This window comes from Mobula birostris, chromosome 1 (assembly GCF_030028105.1).
Source record: "Mobula birostris isolate sMobBir1 chromosome 1, sMobBir1.hap1, whole genome shotgun sequence".
NCBI classification, from domain to species: Eukaryota; Metazoa; Chordata; class Chondrichthyes; order Myliobatiformes; family Myliobatidae; genus Mobula; species Mobula birostris.
In genome coordinates, this window is record NC_092370.1 from 37208260 (window position 1) to 37227802 (window position 19543).

Below are 19543 nucleotides of genomic sequence, written 5' to 3' on the forward strand. Positions count from 1 at the left end.
CTGTGGGCATTCTTAGCAAATCTATAGAACAGTAACTGTAAACAGGTTCAATGGACAACAAACTCTGCAAATTCAGATACAAATTAATAGCAATAAATAATGAGCATGAAATATCAATGTAACAGAATCCTTAAGTGACTGTAGTTATCCCCTTTTGTTCTATTGAGGGGTAGGAACTGTTTGTGAGCTTTGTGGTGCAAGTACTGAGGCAGTTAAACCTTCTACGTGATGGCAGCAATGAGAAAAAGAGCATGGCCTGGGCTGGAAGGATCTTTGATGATGGATGCTGCTTTTCTATGGCAACGTTTCATGTAGATGTGCTCAATGGTTGAGAAGGTTTTACCCATGATGTACTAGGCCTTTTGTAGGATTTTCTGCTCAAAGGTATTGGTATAACCATACCAGGCCATAATGTACACCAGCTAATCCATATTATCTTACCAGTACATTAATCTAGACCTTGCAGCATTGAAATTCCACACAGATGTTAACATCATCTATGATATCTCACAATGGACTTGTGATATTCCCACAGAAATCAAATAAAGTAGACAAAATAAGCAGAAATGTGTAATTTTAGGCTTGGAAAACCAGAGGGCTGTTTCACCATGCATATTATCAGAGCTCTATGCTGTCCTTTCTTCATATAATCCTTAATCATGTACAGTTTCCAGCAGAGATCTTTTGCTGCTACCTAGTTGACCCATTGCCCTCTTGGTGGGGTTAAAGCAGTTAGTAATCTACAGCACATTGCAGGTCCTTCAGCCCACAACATTGTGCTGACCATGTAGCCTACTCTCAAAACTGTCTAGAACTTCCCTATCACATAGACCTCTATTTTTCTAAGCTCCATGTACGTATTTAAGAATCCCTTAAAAGATTATTTTGTATCCACCTCTTCCAGTCTGCCTGCGGACAAATCCAGGGACCTGGCAAATTTTCTGTAGCAATAAATCTATGCTTCCTCATCAATAGACCAGATCTCTTTCTTCCTCCTCCCAAATCCCAAATAGAATGTTACCAACAAATTTCAGAGAAAATAATTGAATACGTTAATGAAAGCAAAGTTTTTGTTCCACTTTTCTTGTGGCAGTGATCATAATAAATATTTACAATTCTGGTTTATCTCAAAGAAGCAGAGCTCTGGATGTTTAGATTTGGTGCTACTAACACTGCTAAATATGCAGCAAAACATAATTACAATGAAATCGGATAGTGCAAAGTTTGTAGTAAAGAAAAATGTGAGGTCGTATGTTAATTCATTATGTAACCAAATGGAATAAATCATGGAATTTCCCTATTTTTCAGGATATTGGCCAAAAAAATATGCATTATAAATATAATGGTGTATTTACAGGTATACTGAGTGACATATCACTTTCAGTACCTGGAATTAAGTAATTAAAGAAAAATCAAATAGACTGTTGTAACACATTGCCAGAATGCAAGGATACAAGCTCCTTTAGAAAAACAGGCATTTATAAGTTGGTAAACAAATGAAAAAGGGTGGGTTGAATTTACTTCCTCAGTCTTGCCTCAAATTACCTCCGTGTCCTTAACTTAAAAAAAATCTGATACTGTTTCCATTTCAACCGCAATATGGAAATTTTCTAACAGTCTTCATAATCTCCACCAATCAGAGAAAAAGTTGTCACAATACAAATGAAGCTGAACAGTAGAATTAACTTCTACCTATACATACAGCATGTCAGAAGAGGCATTTGAAGGTGACTGTTGCTGGGGTCATTGTGCTCACCAATTTTGCACAAAAAAATTGGACTCTAGTCTCAGAAGAACAATTTCAAACTGTGTGTAGAAACCCAATTGATGGGCTTGTGTTGCAGAGAATTATCCTTACAATGTGTTCTCAATTCTCTATATGTCCCATGTAAAAATGTTTAGAAGGAATATTCATTATCTTAGTGCCTTGTTTCTTACTTCAAGTTGTTACAAGTTTCTGATAACATGGCCAAGCTAATCATCCATGCATTGCACAGGAAGTATTATGTGAATGCTGTGGAACACAGAGGCAAATACAAAAAAACATTCATAACTCTTCTGCAGTTGTGTCAATGGAAGATAAATTGTAATACAAAAACAATAATAAATTTACACTCAAGTGCTTATGTGTTGTCTTGATCAATTATTATCAATTATTTCCCATGGCAAGGCGGTTGTTAACTAAGGACAGGTAATTTATAGAATTAGAGGGGCATTGAGGAAAATACCTTCAACAGAAATGACAGTACTTTTGATAACTAAAGATGCTATGTAATATGATTTTTAAGGCAGAGCTGCTTTCCGGTCTGCCTGTTACCGCTGTTGGTTGAGAATTTACTACATTCAACAAAAGAGTTTTGGATGATATTTCCACCCATAGTGTTTGCCTTCATAAAGTGCAATATTGAAGAGACTACAGGCCCAGCCACAGAGCAATGCTAGTCTGGAACTCTCTGCCTAAGAGAATGGTGGAGAGCAAACTCCTCACATTTCAAAGATATCCCAGTGAGCATTTGAAGAGCCACAACCTGCAAGACAACAAATGGTGAGATGGGAAAGGGGAGTAATCTCAATAGCTTTATTCTGACCAGCATGTTGGTGATAGGCTGAAAGGCCTTGATCAGAGTTGAACAATCTCTAATATGGTGATAAGCAATTTGGCAGTATAAGAATTAATCCTTTAAAAAACAATAATCTAAATTATGTAGAGGAGCAAAGGGAACTAAAGACAAATATTTACAATTCATTAAAAGTAGCAAGTTAATCAGGCTATTAAAAAAAGTGAATGCAAAGCAGAGGTATCTAATTCTCGAAGAATACAGTTGAAAAGCAGAGCTATTATGTTAAACTTGCACATAATTTTGGTAAGAACACAATTAGCTTGCAATCTAAAGTTCAGGTATCTCTTATATACAAAGAACACAGAGAAATTGCAATAAAGATTTACAGGGTTGTTACCAGAACTGACAGGTTATAATTATTAGAAAAGATTGAACATTCTTCAACACTTCTCCCCAGAATAAGCTTACTTCCTGGGAGGGAGGGAATGTAAAGCAGTAAATCAGTGTGGAGTTGAAAAAAGGAGCTGTAATTTATTTCCACTTGCTTACAATTTCAAAACAAAATTGAGAAGATAAAAAGTCCATCCCACATGTCTGGATTCCTCTTTATTCTTAATTAACTTGTTAAAGTCTGTATTATTAAAAACATGTACAATGATAATAGCAGAAAACAGTAAATTAACTCAGTTCACAAAATACTTAAATGCAGAGAAAATGAGAAAATTCACTGAAGTTTGCGTTCAATCCACTTTAATTTCCCAACATATTTAAAATGATTCTTATTTTCAATGATTTACTTCATGCCAGGGTCTTGCTTGACTAACCACCAAATTCACTGCAGGCAACAGCAAGAATAGTTAAGGCTATTGTGGTGGATGTAATAAATGTAGGCTTTCAAAAGAACTTTGATAATTTACTATGTAATGAACAATTTAGAAAGGTCAGTGTCAGTGGCATCAGGAGTCAAGTAACAGAATGGGTGCCTGAAAATCAGAAAATAGAGTAGTGGTAAATATGACATCATTTGGCTAAAATTGGAGAAGTCAGGTCCCTTAATTATGAGAGGCTGACCAATCATTAACATTTATATTAGAAATATTGGAAAAATCAGTTCCCTTAATTATCAATGCTGACCAATCCCTAACTACCATTAATATTAGTAATATTAACTTTGAAATCAAAGTCATAGTTTCTAAATTTGTTGAAAACACCAAACACCTTTCTGTATAGGGATAATTTTGTGTAATCAGTACTGTAAAGGATTATTGGATATTATAACAACATATTAATAAACAAGGAATGGCTATACAATTGATGAACTGATTACAATCTAGATAACTGAGAAATTGCATGCCAGTGTGAAAAATAAGATCCCATGTGCTAAGTAAGACCAAAGTGATCTGATTGTTTGATTATCCAATACAATCAAAGAGATTTAACGAACTTAAGCATCATAAATTTCTCACTTCGTTACTTAAATATCAGAAAGATTAAATACAGATAAATATGGCAATAACGAATATATCAAGCACTGGGATTTGTTTCTTTTAGAACAGAAAAGTAAGTATGTTATGCTGAACTTGTACTGAACCTTGGTTAGACCACAGTTGAAATATCACTTGCAGTTCTCTACTACACTATAAAAAAATTGTATAGAGACACCCGGAGAGGATACAAAAAATAATTTTACAAGGATGGTAGCAAGTATACAAGGTTGTAGCTGTTAGGAAAAGATGATCAGGCTGGGAGCCTTTTATCTTCAAAAAATGGCAGCACAGGAGTGACATAATGGAGATAATTTTTAGTATTGCACATTAAGCCCATTGGTAATCATCAAAGTCAGCAGTGATAGATTTGCTGAACTGCTGCGACCGTGTGTTCTACACTGCTCCTCAAATTTTGTTTTGTTGGAAATTAATGGAACAAATTACATTTACTGTTATCAAGTGGTAGTGAGCATCAAAGCAAAAGCTCTTCACCCAGGCAGCAATGAAAATCTGTAACTCACTGCCACAGGCAGGTAGCAGTTAAAGAAAATGGTGGCCAAAAGACTATAAGACGTAGGAACCAAATTAGGCCATTCAGCCCATCGAGTCTGCTCCACCATTCCATCATTGCTGATCTATTATCCCTCTCAACCCCATTCCCATGCCTGTTCCCCATAACTTTTGGCATTCATACTAATCAAAGCCTATCAACCTTTATTTTTAAACATACCTACAGATTCACCCCCCTTTGGCCAAAAGGAGTTTAAAAAGGAAGATAAATGCATAGTCATAGTCATACTTTATTGATCCCGAGGGAAATTGATTTTTGTTACAGCGGCCCCAACCAAGAGTAGAGTATAAATAGAGCAATATAAAACCATAAATAATTAAATAGTAATATGTAAATTATGCCAGTAAATTATGAAATAAGTCCAGGACCAGCCTATTGGCTCAGGGTTTCTGACCCTCCAAGGGAGGAGTTGTAAAGTTTGATGGCCACAGGCAGGAATGACTTCCTATGATGCTCTGTGTTGCATCTCGGTAGAATGAGTCTCTGGCTGAATGTACTCCTGTGCCCACCCGGTACAATATGTAGTAGATGGGAGACATTGTCCAAGATGGCATGCAACTTGGACAGCATCCTCTTTTCAGACACCACCATCAGAGAGTCCAGTTCCACCCCCACAACATCACTGGCCTTACGAATGAGTTTGTTGATTCTGTTGGTGTCTGCTACCCTCAGCCTGCTGCCCCAGCACACAACAGCAAACATGATAGCACTGGCCACCACAGACTCGTAGAACATCCTCAGCATCGTCGGAAAGATGTTAAAGGACCTCTATCTCCTCAGGAAATAGAGGCGGCTCTGACCCTTCTTGTAGACAGCCTCAGTGTTCTTTGACAGTCCAGTTTATTGTCAATTCGTATCCCCAGGGATTTGTAATCCTTCACCATGTCCACACCGACCCCCTTGGATGGAAACAGGGGTCACCAGTGCCTTAGCCCTCCTCAGGTCCACCACCAGCTCCTTAGTCTTTTTCACATTAAGCTGCAGATAATTCTGCTCACACCATGTGACAAAGTTTTCTACCAGAGCCCTGTACTCAGCCTCATCTCCCTTGCTGATGCATCCAACTATGGCAGAGTCATCCGAAAACTTCTGAAGATGACAAGACTCTGTGCAGTAGTTGAAGTCCAAGGTGTAAATGGTGAAGAGAAAGGGAGACAAGACAGTCCCCTGTGGAGCCCCAGTGCTGCTGATCACTCTGTCGGACACACAGTGTTGCAAGCACACGTACTGTGGTCTGCCGGTCAGGTAATCAAGAATCCATGACACCAGGAAAGCATCCACCTGCATTGCTGTCAGCTTCTCCCCCAGCAGAGCAGGGCGGATGGTGTTGAATGCACTGGAGAAGTCAAAAAACATGACCCTCACAGTGCTCGCCTGCTTGTCCAGGTGGGCGTAGACACAGTTCAGCAGGTAAACGTTGGCATCCTCAACTCCTAGTTGGGGCTGGTAGGCGAACTGGAGGGGATCTAAGTGTGGCCTGACCAGAACAAGTCTCTCCAGGGTCTTCTTGATGTGGGAGGTCAATGCCACCGGTCTGTAGTCATTGAGGCCACTGGGGCATGGCGTCTTCGGCACAGGGATGAGGCAGGACGTCTTCCACAGCACAGGAACCCTCTGGAGACTCAGGTTCAGGTTGAAGACATGGTGAAGTACTCCACATAGCTGAGGGGCACAGGCTTTGAGCACCCTGATACTGACACCATCCGGGCCTGCAGCCTTGCTTGGGTTGAAACGTTTCAGCTGTCTTCTCAACTGTTCAGCTGCGACGTCTATCACGGTGGTTTCGTGTGGGGAAGGGGTATAGTCATGAGAGCAGGGTGGGGGACTGTGAGGAGGGGTAGGATGTGAGAGTGGAATATGTGTTGGTCGGGGGCCGACGACAGATGACTTATGTGGGGATGGGCAGGGGCCACGATGTCAAATCTGTTAAAGAATAGGTTAAGTTCGTTGGCCCTGTCCACACTGCCTTCAGCTCCTCTGTTGCCAGTTTGCCAGAACCCAGTGATGGTCCTCATCCCCCTCCAGACCTCTCTCATGTTGTTCTGCTGGAGTTTCCACTCAAGCTTCCTCCTATACCTGTCTTTAGCCTCCCTGATCCTGGCTTTCAGGTCCCTCTGTATTGCCTTCAGCTCCTCCCTATTTCCATCACTAAACGCCCTCTTTTTAGCGTTCAGGATGTCCTTAATGTCTTTCGTTACCCATGGCTTGTTATTTGAATAGTTCTTGTTGAATAGTTGAACAGTTCTTGTTGGAACATTGCAGTCCACACAGAAGTTGATGTAACCAGTGACGCACTCTGTGAGCCCATCAATATCCTCTCCATGTGGCTCACAGAGTGCCTGCCAGTCTGTCACCTCAAAACAACCCTGGAGCGCCTCATAAGCCTCCTCCGACCATTTCCTCACTGTCCTCAAGGTTGCAGGTTTACTCTTTACCAGAGGCACGTAGCAGGGTTTGAGATACACCAGGTTGTGATCTGATCTTCCTAATGAGGGGAGGGGAGAGGAGCTGTATGCATCCTTAACGTTAGCGTACATCAAATCCAGAGTCCTCTCCCCTCTGGTTGTACAGCTCACATACTGCGTGAAGTTGGGCAGTGTTCCAGCCATGGTAACCTGGTTGAAGTCACCCGAGATGGTAATGAATGCAAATAAAGACAAGCAAAAAAAATCAGGTTGCTCAACCTATTGGATAGAGTTAAAATCACGGATAAAGTGAATGCCATCTTAAAGCAGAACAGAAATAAAGACACACATCAAAGTTGCTGGTGAACGCAGCAGGCCAGGCAGCATCTGTAGGAAGAGGTGCAGTTGACGTTTCAGGCCGAGACCCTTCGTCAGGACTAACTGAAGGAAGAGTGAGTAAGGGATTTGAAAGTTGGAGGGGGAAGGGGAGATCCAAAATGACAGGAGAAGACAGGAGGGGGAGGGATGGAGCCAAGAGCTGGACAGGTGATTGGCAAAAGGGGATACGAGAGGATCATGGGACAGGAGGTCCGGGAAGAAAGACAAGGGGGGGGGACCCAGAGGATGGGCAAGAGGTATATTCAGAGGGACAGAGGGAGAAAAAGGAGAGTGAGAGAAAGAATGTGTGCATAAAAATGAGTAACAGATGGGGTACGAGGGGGAGGTGGGGCCTTAGCGCAAGTTAGAGAAGTCGATGTTCATGCCATCAGGTTGGAGGCTACCCAGACGGAATCCATCCCTCCCCCTCCTGTCTTCTCCTATCATTTTGGATCTCCCCCTCCCCCTCCAACTTTCAAATTCCTTACTCACTCTTCCTTCAGTTAGTCCTGACAAAGGGTCTCGGCCTGAAACGTCGACTGCACCTCTTCCTACAGATGCTGCCTGACCTGCTGCGTTCACCAGCAACTTTGATGTGTGTTGCTTGAATTTCCAGCATCTGCAGAATTCCTGTTGTTTGCGTACAGAAATAAAGACGCCCATTTGATTGAGCAGGTAGAAACCAGGCATTGTTTAGACTTTGAGATGTCATAAACTCTGACAAGCATGGCTATATACTCTGTTTTGTGCTTTACTGTCAGTCAGTCAGTCTGTGGGTGCCGTCCCGAATCCAAGGTTGGCGGCTATGCACCTCCATCTTCTTCGATATTGCAACAGCACCGAGTACAGCCTCTCCTCCAGTTTGTTCTCGCTGGCTGCCTTGGCACCGCCAGCCGCCACCCTGATGAACTCGAGCCCGAGGCCGTATTGGCCTCTAGCCGCGGCCACTTCTTCGAGCTCGGCCCTTCCTTAAGCAGAGGCCTTGGGCAGGTCCAGGCACACGGTGCAGCACCAAAGTTCATCAGTCTCTTCTAACTAGGTGCATAGCATACAATTCGTAGATATGTGGTGAGGCTTTAATTTCTTCCACGGAAGATGGCTGTTGGCTCACAAGGAGCTCATCCACCCTTTGTCAGGTCTTGTTTTTTTTTACTGTATATTCTGTTTAAAAACGTGGTGTGCCATTATTCCAGGCATTTTAATAATTTGTTGTTTTTTTATTTCCCAGAGATTTTTGAGGACTAATGTGACTCCCAAATCAAAAAAAAAGTAAGGCTTTTGCTTCTATTAGTTTTGCAAATATTACAGGTTACCAGACCTCAGTCTGAAGTTCCTTACAGAGTGCACTTCAACAGGATTTTACATATATGATGAGAGAGGGACATCTACTGACCTCCCTGCAACTCACTGGCCATTGAATCATTCAGCACAAAAACAAATTTTAGGCCCACCACGCCCACACTAACAATTAAGCATCCAGCCATGCTAATCCAACTTCTGCTCTTGGATCCCCATCAATTTACCCACCCCTTTTTCTTCTTCTCCTGTGTGAGAATGTGAGAACTGCCCATGCTAGGCAATTCTGCCACCAACCCACCTGCTTTTTGAGGTAAGCGGAAACAGGAGCACCTGGAGGTAACCCACTTGGTCGCAGGAAAAATATGCAAACTCTGTACAGACGGCGCCTAAGGTTGGGATTGTACACAGGTCTTGAGAGCGAGCGAGCAGCAGATCGTGTGCCACTCTGTTTCAGAGGTGCCACCAATCAGCACGAAATAACCAGTGAAAGTTATACCATAAAAGTTCTTCTCAAGGCATATATAATGTCTTCAGTAGCATTGATAAATGACCGGTGTCTCCAGTTCTTCCTTTCCAAGCCTTGTTGCTACCATTATTCCTGGACTGTGAAGCAAAAAAGAAACAACTGCTGGAAGAAATCAGAGGGCCAGGCAGCATCTGTGGAGTGAAATGGACAGTTGATGTCTCACATGGAGACCATTCAACTAGATAGGCACCGCCGTCGACTGTCATTGTCTTCAAATTTACCTGCAGAAAATTGAACAGCAGAGCAATGTTGAGCCACAGAAGGGCAATGGAGTCAGTACTGTCTGACTCACTTATCACACGTTCGGATAGTTTGTAGACTCCACATGTGCCTGATGATCGGTTTGCATTCATCTCATCAGAACGGGGCCAGAGTTCCATAATCCAAGATCTCACTTACATCAAGCTTCACTTCCACACCCACGTTTTTAGCAACCTTCCCTCTGCTCCATTTTTTTTTTGCATTTAATTTGTTTTTAAGCCTTTGAGCGGTGTTTTGACTGCTCAACAGAAGTTCAGGGTGAGCGAGCTGCTGATTTTCTATTATTCAACTGACTTATTTCTATCAGCGGGCAAGGGCAATACCAGAGGGTTGAATACATGTGAGAATTGTGCATATTGTGCAATACTGAGGTCATAAACTCATAGTGAACTAAACACAAACCTTGACCTGACACAGACTGTTTACTTGATTAGGAGACCTTGCTGAATCTGCTTGTAGGCTTCTTAAAAGATTGCAATCTTGAAACCAAATGCTTCCTGTAATTGATCTTTTAAAAAAAATGCAATCAAAAGAATCAAGTGTGCGTACAGACAGAGATTTTGCATCTACCTGGAGGCACCAGTATGCACTGATCTACTGGTCTGTATTCAGTGATTAGAGGCAATCTGCCAAGTGATACCAGATTACATTGACCACAGTTCGTTTTACATAGCATTTACTGGCCCACCATAGCATTTAAAGGCTTCACTTGTGTTTTTTAAAGTTTCAACATTACTCCCTTGCTTTTATATTCTAATCCTCTTGAAATGAATGTTTACATTGCATTTGCCTTCCTCACAACAGACTCAAACTGCAAATTAACCTTTAGGGAATCCTGCACAAGGGCTCCCAAGTCCCTTTGCACCCCAGTTTTTTGTATTTTCTTTCCATTTAGAAAATAGTCAACCCCTTCATTTCTTCTGTCAATGTGCATGACATACACTTCCTGCCACTCATCTCCCATTTCTCTGCCCATTCTCCTAATCTGTCTGTTCTTCTGAAGCCTCTCTACTTCCTCAAAACTACCTGTCCCTCCATCTATCTTCATATTGTCTGCAAACTTTGCAACAAAGCCATCTGTTCCATCATTCAAATCATTGACATATAACATAAAAAGAATTGTTCCCAACATAGACCCCTATGGTAGCCGGGTAGAAAAGGCTCCCTTCATTTCCACTCTTTACCTCCTGCCAATCAGCCACTGCTACAGTCTTTCCCGTAATACCATGGGCTTGTAGCTTGTTAAGCAGCCTCATGTGTGGCACCTTGTCAAAGGCCTTCTGAAAATCAAAGTATACAACACCAATCGATTCTCTTTTGCCTATCCTGCTCATTATTCAAAGACATCCAATAGGTTTGTCAGACAAGGTCTTCCCTTCAGGAAACCAGGCTGACTATGGCCTGTTTTATCATGACCCTGAGACCTCATCCTTCATAATCAACTTTAACATCTCCCCAACCACTGAGATCAGACTAATTGGCCTATAGCTTCCCTTCTTCTGCCTCTCTCCCTTCTTAAAGAGTGGAGAGCCAGTTACAATTTTCCTGTCTTCTGGAATCATTCCAGAATCTAGTAATTCTTGAAAGATCATTACTAATGCCTCCACAATCTCTTCAGGCACCTCCTTCAGAACCCTGGGGTGTACACCATTTGGTCCAGGTGACTTATCAACCTTCAAACTTTTCAGTTTCCCAAGAAGCTTCTCTCTAGTTATGGTAACTTCACACACATTTTGCTCCTTGACACCTGGAACTTCCACCATACAGCCTGTGTCTTCCAGAGTGAAGACTGATGAAGCGTACTGATTCAGTTCATCTGCCATTTTGTTGTCCCCCATTACTACATCTCCAGCATCATTTTCCAGTGATCTGATACCCACCCTCACCTCTCTTTTACACTTTATGTGTCTAAAGAAACTTCCGGTATCTTCTTTAATATTATTGGCTAGCTTACAGTCATATTCCATCTTTAACTTCTTAAAGACTTTTGTAGTTTCCTTCTGTTGGTTTTTAAAAGCTTCCCAATCCAAAACTTCTCACTAATTTTTGCTGTATTATATGCCTTCTTTTTGGCTTTTATGTTGGATTTCACTTCTCTTGTTAGCCTCAGTTATATCATCTTGCCTTTAGAATACTTATTCATCTTTGGGATTTATATATCCTGTGCCTTTCGAATTGCTTCCAGAAGTTCCAGCCACTGCTGCTCTGCTGTCAGTCCTGCCAGTCTTCTTTTCCAATCAATTCTGGCCAACTGCCCTCTCATGCTTCTATCATTTCCTTTTTTCCAGTGTAATACGGATACATCTAACTTTTGCTTCTCCTTCTCAAATTTCAGGGTGAATTCAATCGTATTTTGATCTCTTTCCCCTAAGTGATCTTTTACCTTAAGCTCTCTAATCAATCCTGGTTCATTGCACAACACCCAAACTGGAATAGCTGATGTTCTAGTGGACTCAGCCATGAACTGCTCTAAAAAACCATCTCATAGGCTCTATAAAAATTCCACCTCCTGTAATCTAGCACCAACATAATCTTCCCAATCTACCTGCATATTGCAACTCCCCATGACTATTTAAACATTGGCCTTTTGGCATGCATTTTCTATTTCCTTACTACACTTCGGGGGTCTGTTTGCAACTCCCATCAGGGTGTATTTACCCTTGCAGTTCCTTAGCTCAATTTACCATGATTCAATACCTTCTGGCCCTATATCACCTCTTTCTAATGATTTGATTCAATTTTTTACCAACAGAGTAACAGCACCCCCTCTGCCTTCTTGCCTGTCCTTTCAATACAATGTGTATCCATGGACATTAAGCTCCCAGGTATAATCTTCTTTCAGCCATGATTCAGCCTACAACATCATGCCTGCCAATCTATATCTGTGCTGCAAGTTCCTCTACCTTATTCCATATACTGCATGCATTCAGATACAATACCTTCAGTCCTGTATTCATCCTTTTCAATTTTGTCACACTATGCTCAACCTTTTGATTCCTAAATTTGTCTGTGTTTATCTTATAGATTTTGGGCAGCTGATTGTGAAAATCACTACAAAATTTCCCTATCACACACCCTTGTTTAAAATTGCCTACATTTGTTATTTCAATTCATAATTCAAGCCAGACTAATGATGCCAAAATTAAGGAAGGCATTTTTGTTGGTCCACAAATCAAACAGGTCATCAAGGACAGGTAGTTCGAAGAACTTCTACTGGGACCGGAGAAAATTGCATGGAATGCATTCAATGATTTGTTGAAAATTTCTAAGGTTACAAAATACATTTGATAAATGCAATGCTTTTCCATTCTTCCAGTTGTTTCCCTCATAGCTAAGGGGGAAGGTGGTTAAATAGGCAGTGTAGTATCCATTGTTTAGCTGCCAGATATATACAAATATCAGGGTGGTGGAGCAACACCTTATATTCCATCTGTGTACTCTCCAACCTGATGGCATGAATATCAATTTCTCTTTCCTGTAAACAAATTCACCCCTACCTCCTCTATTCCCCACTCTGACCTTTTACTTTTTCTATCACTTCGCTCTGGGACCCCTCCTCCTTCCTTTTCTCCCATGGTCCACTCTCCTCTCCAATTAGTTTCTTTCTTCTCCAGCCCTTGATCATTCCCACCTACCTGGCTTCACCTATCATCTTCCAGCTAGACTCTTTCCCTTCAATCCCCCACCTTTTTATTCTGGCATCTTCACCCTTCCTTCTCAGTCCTGAAGAAGGGTCTCAGCCCAAAACTTTGACTGTTTACTCTTTTCCACAGATGCTGCCTGACCTGCTGAGTTCCTCCACCATTTTCTGTGTGTTGCTATCAATAAGTAATGTTCAGGCTGCTGTAATGGTTAGGGGAGCATTCACGTATACCTGATAACTGCAAATGACATAAGGACTGTGAAGATCAAGGTGTTAATCAATGAAATTCGACCCTGGTTCTGCTCTTTTCACACACCACTCCACTTGACACATTTATTTCATAATTCTGAACACAAAGTCAACCTCCTGAAGGGACTCAACAGCTCAATCCACTGAGTTCCTCCAGCAGATTGAAAGTTGCTCCAGATCCCAGCATCTGCAGTCTCTTGTGTCTCCATAATGTCAGCTTCCACTAACAGTACTTAAAAGGAAATATGAACCACAAATGAGTTTGAAGCTGGGTTATTTCTTGTGACTGCCGATGCAATTGTCCATAATGTTGGAGTCTTCTTGGATCTGCCGAAAATCTGACCATCTGACAGGGAATGGTCACTGGTGTGGAAGCACATTCTGTTCTCTTGGCAACATTAAAAACCTGCACTGAGAAAAGTTACCAGGTGTGTGTGTGGCCTGATAGAATTTCCTCTGGGAATTAGTGATTGAACAAGTCAAAAGAAACCATAGAAGGGAAGGAAAGCAACCTTCCAGCAAACCAGAAGGAGAAGCCAAACAGCAGGACAGAATGTTGGTCCACGGTCTCCAGGGACATTTTCCTTAATTCATTTTTGGAAAGGATCAAGGTTGATCAGTGCTGCACGGAAAAGAGATTATAACTGAAATTGGACAACTGATACAGCTACATTGAGATCTGAGCTTGAAGGAACTTTTCCCCTGGATGCCACAGAACAGGTCTCCAGAGCACTGTTACAGAGGTAAGGCAAAATATGAGGGAGGGAGGACATGATGATTCCTCTGTGTTTATACAGTGCATGCAATGTCCCAATGCCATGAGTAGCTCAATGTCACCAGAACATGTGGGACAATTACAGAGGCAGGGATCACTGCAAGTAGCTGGGATGTGCCTTGCATAAAAATGTGGTGAGTGGTAATGGGACAATCAGATTTTTCTCTGAATGTTCAACAAAATCACCAGTTACAGCAAGAAACTCCAATTCATTTTGGTAATGGAAATGATGTGTGGTTTGCAACCTGTGATGTCACCTGATTCTCTGAAAGATTAGCCATGCTAATTTGAGTTGTGCAGATGAATTGAGTGATGAGTGTAATTTCTCCTTAAAGTGATTGCTAGTGTGATCTATCCTGGGAAGCAGTTTTTATGTGCAATGGTCACTAGTGAACACAATTTTTGCTTCTCTCCTTCATTCTGCTGGTTGTTATCATTCCTTGGTCCTCTGTTCCACTTGTATTTGAACTATCTGGGCAAGTCAAAGGCTGAATACTATATAACAATGCTTATCTACTCATGACTGGTATGAGGGGAGGATGAAAATGCAGTGGAAGTGAAAACTAGAGGAAGGGGTTATAATGTAGAGAGCACATAATAATTCTAAAGAATTCAAAAAATTATGGATAATTTTATCTTCACTTCCCCTTCCACTGATTATCCATCCTCCTCTTTCCACACTTCAGAAAAACAGGATGAACAGATGAAAATTCACATTTTATTTCAATTTAGATATTTAAATACAGTAGATTCTGATTAATTTGTTCTGTATTTCATTTAAATACATAACTTGTTACTCGGTTAAATGATAGTTTGTCCTTTTTATATCTTTTTAATTACTTCCATGCAACTTCAGCAAATTAGAGCAGCGGACCAGAATGTACTAGTCCCGATGTGTCCCAATTAACTGGAATCCACTCCACTCTCTCCAATGCAATCTGGTTACCTTTACCCTCTTTTCCTCTGGCGGCTGACTTTCCATTGAGGAAACTGCAGGTGCCTTGTGTAACTCTGGCCCCAGATTCAACCCAAGCCAACTCGGCTGAAGCAACAGAGTGAAACAGATGCATGGGAGTATTGTTCCTCTGTAAGGCTGAAGTCTCATTAGAACACTGAAGATCAGATTGATGGACTGCTATGATCACCTGGAAGTAACTTTGAACAGTGGTATTCTCAGTAGTGATGGCACCACTCTGCATGTATCCCTGTCCTGTGATTAGTATGATTGTATCATCATAATTTTCTACTATTTCTATCATTTCCGAGGACCTGTCCTGGGTCCAGCATGTAAACGCAATTATGAAGAAAAGCATGACAACACCTCTACTTCCTTAAGAGTCCGAAACTTTGACAAACTTCTATGGATGTGTAGTGGAGAATATACTGACTGGCTGCAACACAGTCTGGTACAGATACGCCAATGCCCTTGAAAGGAAAATCCTACAAAAAAGGACCCCCATCACCCAGGCTATGCTCTCTATGACTGCTGCTCTCAGGAAGGTGGTACAGGAATCTCAGGACTCACCTCACCAGGTTCAGGAACAGTCAGTACACCTCAACCACCATGTTCTCAAACCAAATGGGAAACTCCATTCAACTTAACTTGCCCCATCATTGAAATGTTCCCACAACATATGGACTCACGTTCAAGGACTCTTCATCTCATCTTCTTTATGTTTATTGCTTATTTATTTATTATTATTATTTCTTTCTTTTTGTATTTGCACATTCTGTTGCCTTTTGTACACCGGTTGAACACCCAAGTTGGTGCGGTCTTTCATTGATTCTATTACGGTTATTATTCTATTATTGATTTACTGTATATGCCCACAAGAAAATGAGTCTCACGGTTGTATATGGTGACATATATGTACTTTGGTAATTAATTTACTTTGAACTTTGACTCTAGTCATCCTGCAATAACCACAGTGCCCTGTCCCATGAGGATTTGCTCCATCTAATGAAAATCAACCAACATGCTCTTCTTCCTCTGGTCTTTCCACCACCTCCTACTCTTATTGAACTATAGGAACGTACATCACAGAAATGACCCCTTTGGGCCATCTGATCCATGCTGACTATGACAATGATCTCATCTCATTTGCCCACATTAGGGCCCATATCCCACTATGCCTTTCCTATCAAAGTATCTGACCAAATGCCTTTTAAAGATTAGAAATGTATCTGCCTCCATCACCTTCTCTGGCAGCTCATTCCAGATATTTGCGACCCTCTGTATGAAAAGCCTAAACCTCAGATGTCCACAAATTTCTTCCTTCTCACCTTAAACCATGCCCTCTAATTCGAGATTCCCCCACCCTGGGAAAAATATTCTCACTATTTTCTACTATGGTACAATCTACCATCAATACATTGTGGCTTCAATGTGTACCATCAAAATAATGAAATTCATCAGCTCACTTTGGCCTTTTCGATGAAAGATTAGTTAATTCATTCTGAAACATCAGTTCAGTGTTCGCTTCACAGATACTGCCTAATCTATTGAGTATTCTAGTATTTTCTGTTTATGTGTTCTGTTTAGTCTTTATGGTTTTAATAGAGTCATGTCTTATTTCCTTGAAACCTATTTTTCTTATGTACCATTCAACATCAACTGAAAATCACTCAATAAAAATGAAAACACCAGCAGGTCAGGCAGCTAGTGTGGAAAAAGAAACAGCTAACATTTCAGGAACAGAACCCTAATGTAGCAGTTAAAGATTAATCAAGAACAGAATTTCTTTCTTTATTTCTAATGGCACACGTGCCCAGCAAGCCAGACCATACAAGTAAAGAAAAAGTAAGCCTGGAATAGTTCAAACACGAGGAATTCTGCAGATGCTGGAAATTCAAGCAACACACATTAAAGTTGCTGGTGAACGCAGCAGGCCAGGCAGCATCTCTAAGAGGCGGTACAGTCGACGTTTCGGGCCGAGACCCTTCGTCAGGACTAACTGAAGGAAGAGTTAGTAAGAGATTTGAAAGTGGAAGGGGGAGGGGGAGATCCAAAATGATAGGAGAAGACAGGAGGGGGAGGGATGGAGCCAAGAGCTGGACAGTTTCTAGGAAGGGGTACAGTCGACCCCATTGACCCATAGATTCCAGGGGAATTTCTCCATTTCTTGCTGTGCCCCAACAAATGTTTTGTCTTTGTTTCGCCAACTTCCATAATTGCATTAATTTCTTGTATTGTGATTTTATATCCCTTGTAGAGTTCAAGATAACAGATGTGTTGCATATCTCAGCATGGGTCAGGTCTCAATGTATTAGGTTCATAGGTGTCCTTGAAGTTGGTGATTGTTGGTTCCCATCCAATAAAACGGTGGAGCACTGAGCTTGGCAATCCAAAAATATAACTCCAATTTGGAAAAATAGATTGAATTGCATACTCAGGGAGTCTGGATTAAAGACAGCAACAACTACTGAGGTAATCTTACAGCCTGAGTGCACACATATTTTATTACGTTTGCCATTTCATATTTTCACTTAATTCCAATATAGACCATTTATCATATCAAATATGAGCCAACTGTCAAAGCAATCCCATCTCTCCAACTCCTCCACTTACTTACCTGCAACGCATTCTCTCGCACATGCACATTGACACGCTTTAGATTCTCCTACCACACAATAATACTGGGGGGTGGGGCAAGTTATCCATCCAATTAATCTAACAACCAGCAGTTATTGGACTGTGGATGGAAACAGGAGCGCACTGGGGAAAACAATGTGGTCACATGGAGTTTGTGCAAATCCTACACAGCCAGCACTTGAGTTCAAAACAGAAACTATCTCATTGATGCTTTACCTGTAGCATCACTGTGCTTATGAATAAGGTGTGAAATAATTCCAAAACTGTACACAAGATGTATTTGTATTTATAATACAGTCTGTTAGCATCCGGGATTTCACATCATTCACTCCATCCACCACCCATCACTGTTCCTCCCCTCCCCCCACCTCAGCACTTAATGGTCAGCATGCCAAGTGAAGTCACTGCGTTAGCAAAAAACTATTGGCTGATAATTGTAGAGTGTTCAGCTTTATTTGGAGCTCTTCGAGCAATTTTAATTACAGACAAGGGCAGGTCAAAGGCTGTGCATTGAGTGACTCACAGTGACTGAATGAACGGTCTACTAGTCTAGCATTCCTTCTGCAATGTTAAACAACAAATCCATCGACTCTTTGCACAGGACAAGAAGTTAATTTGCTGTCACCTTCTCAAGGGAAGTTAGGAATGAGTAAAAAAGAGACATTCCTACCATTATCACAAACATCCCAAAAATAAATTTGATTTTCATCCATTATATTTGGCAACAGCTCTTCAACTAAAACTAATGTCCAAAATAAAATTCTTGTCCTAAACCACCCCCAAAATGATAGGTAAGTTTACTTTATGTATCAACCTTCTCTGTTAACCTTTGATACCTCAATTTAAAAAAATAAACAAAACTGCAGATGTTGGAACTTGAAACAAAAAACTAAAATGATGGAGGAACTCAGCCTCTCAAGCAGCATCTGTGTTAAAGAGAAACCAATCAAACTTACACATCAGGAAATCTTCTCTGGAACTGAGTAGGATTCAGGAACCGAGAGGAGACCCTGCACTGAAAGGTTAACTGGTTTCTCTCACTACACACACTGTTTGAATGCTGACTTCATCCAGCATTTTCTGTTTCCTGTCTGAATTAGCAACAGAATTCCATGGTACCTTCTGAGATCCACTACAAAATGAGCATCTGAAAGAAAAATACCGAGGAAAAGAAAACAATGTACAAATAAAATATAGGAACAAGACACGGGGTGGTAGTCATTAATTCATCCAGTACTGCTACTCTGTTTTATCCAAATAACAATTTTAAAGTTGCTGTACCAGGGATTTATGCATTAATAACTAACAAACAGCTTTCCATTAGCCAATTGGTCAGTGGATTTTATAAACATTTTTTTTGCAAACACTAATAAAGTCTACCTGCATCCTGCCATGGATACTCAGATCATGTATTTTGTTTTCACACAAGTTATCTTGAAAATGAACCTGGTGCATTTTTAATTGAGAATGATTTAGATTTGGGAATTTCCTGTTTAGCATACTGCTCACCAGTTAACAATCTTCACTTAGAGATGAAATATTAATGGCAATAGGAATCTGGTTAACAGCCAGTGGGCTGTATTCAGAACGGGAAGATCCTCTCTGACCAACTGTCATAACTATCTTAGGGATATCATCAACTACAGCGGTTAACTTTACAATGCAGTGAACCTCACTTTCAAAAGTTAAAACTTGAGGGACTATCTATTAATTTCAAAACAATAGTTATTCATGATGAATTCTTCACATAGATTCCACCTGGTAAACGCAATTGCCTGAGGGGCAATTTAGTGAAC

At 41.0% G+C, this 19543-nt stretch overlaps 1 protein-coding gene across 8 annotated transcripts in view; it reads right to left on the bottom strand.

Moving 5' to 3' along the window:
- The window catches only part of c1h8orf34 (chromosome 1 C8orf34 homolog), a 364640-nt gene that overhangs the window by 52890 nt on the left and 292207 nt on the right, over window positions 1–19543 (bottom strand). The gene's annotated exons all lie outside the window — the stretch shown is intronic.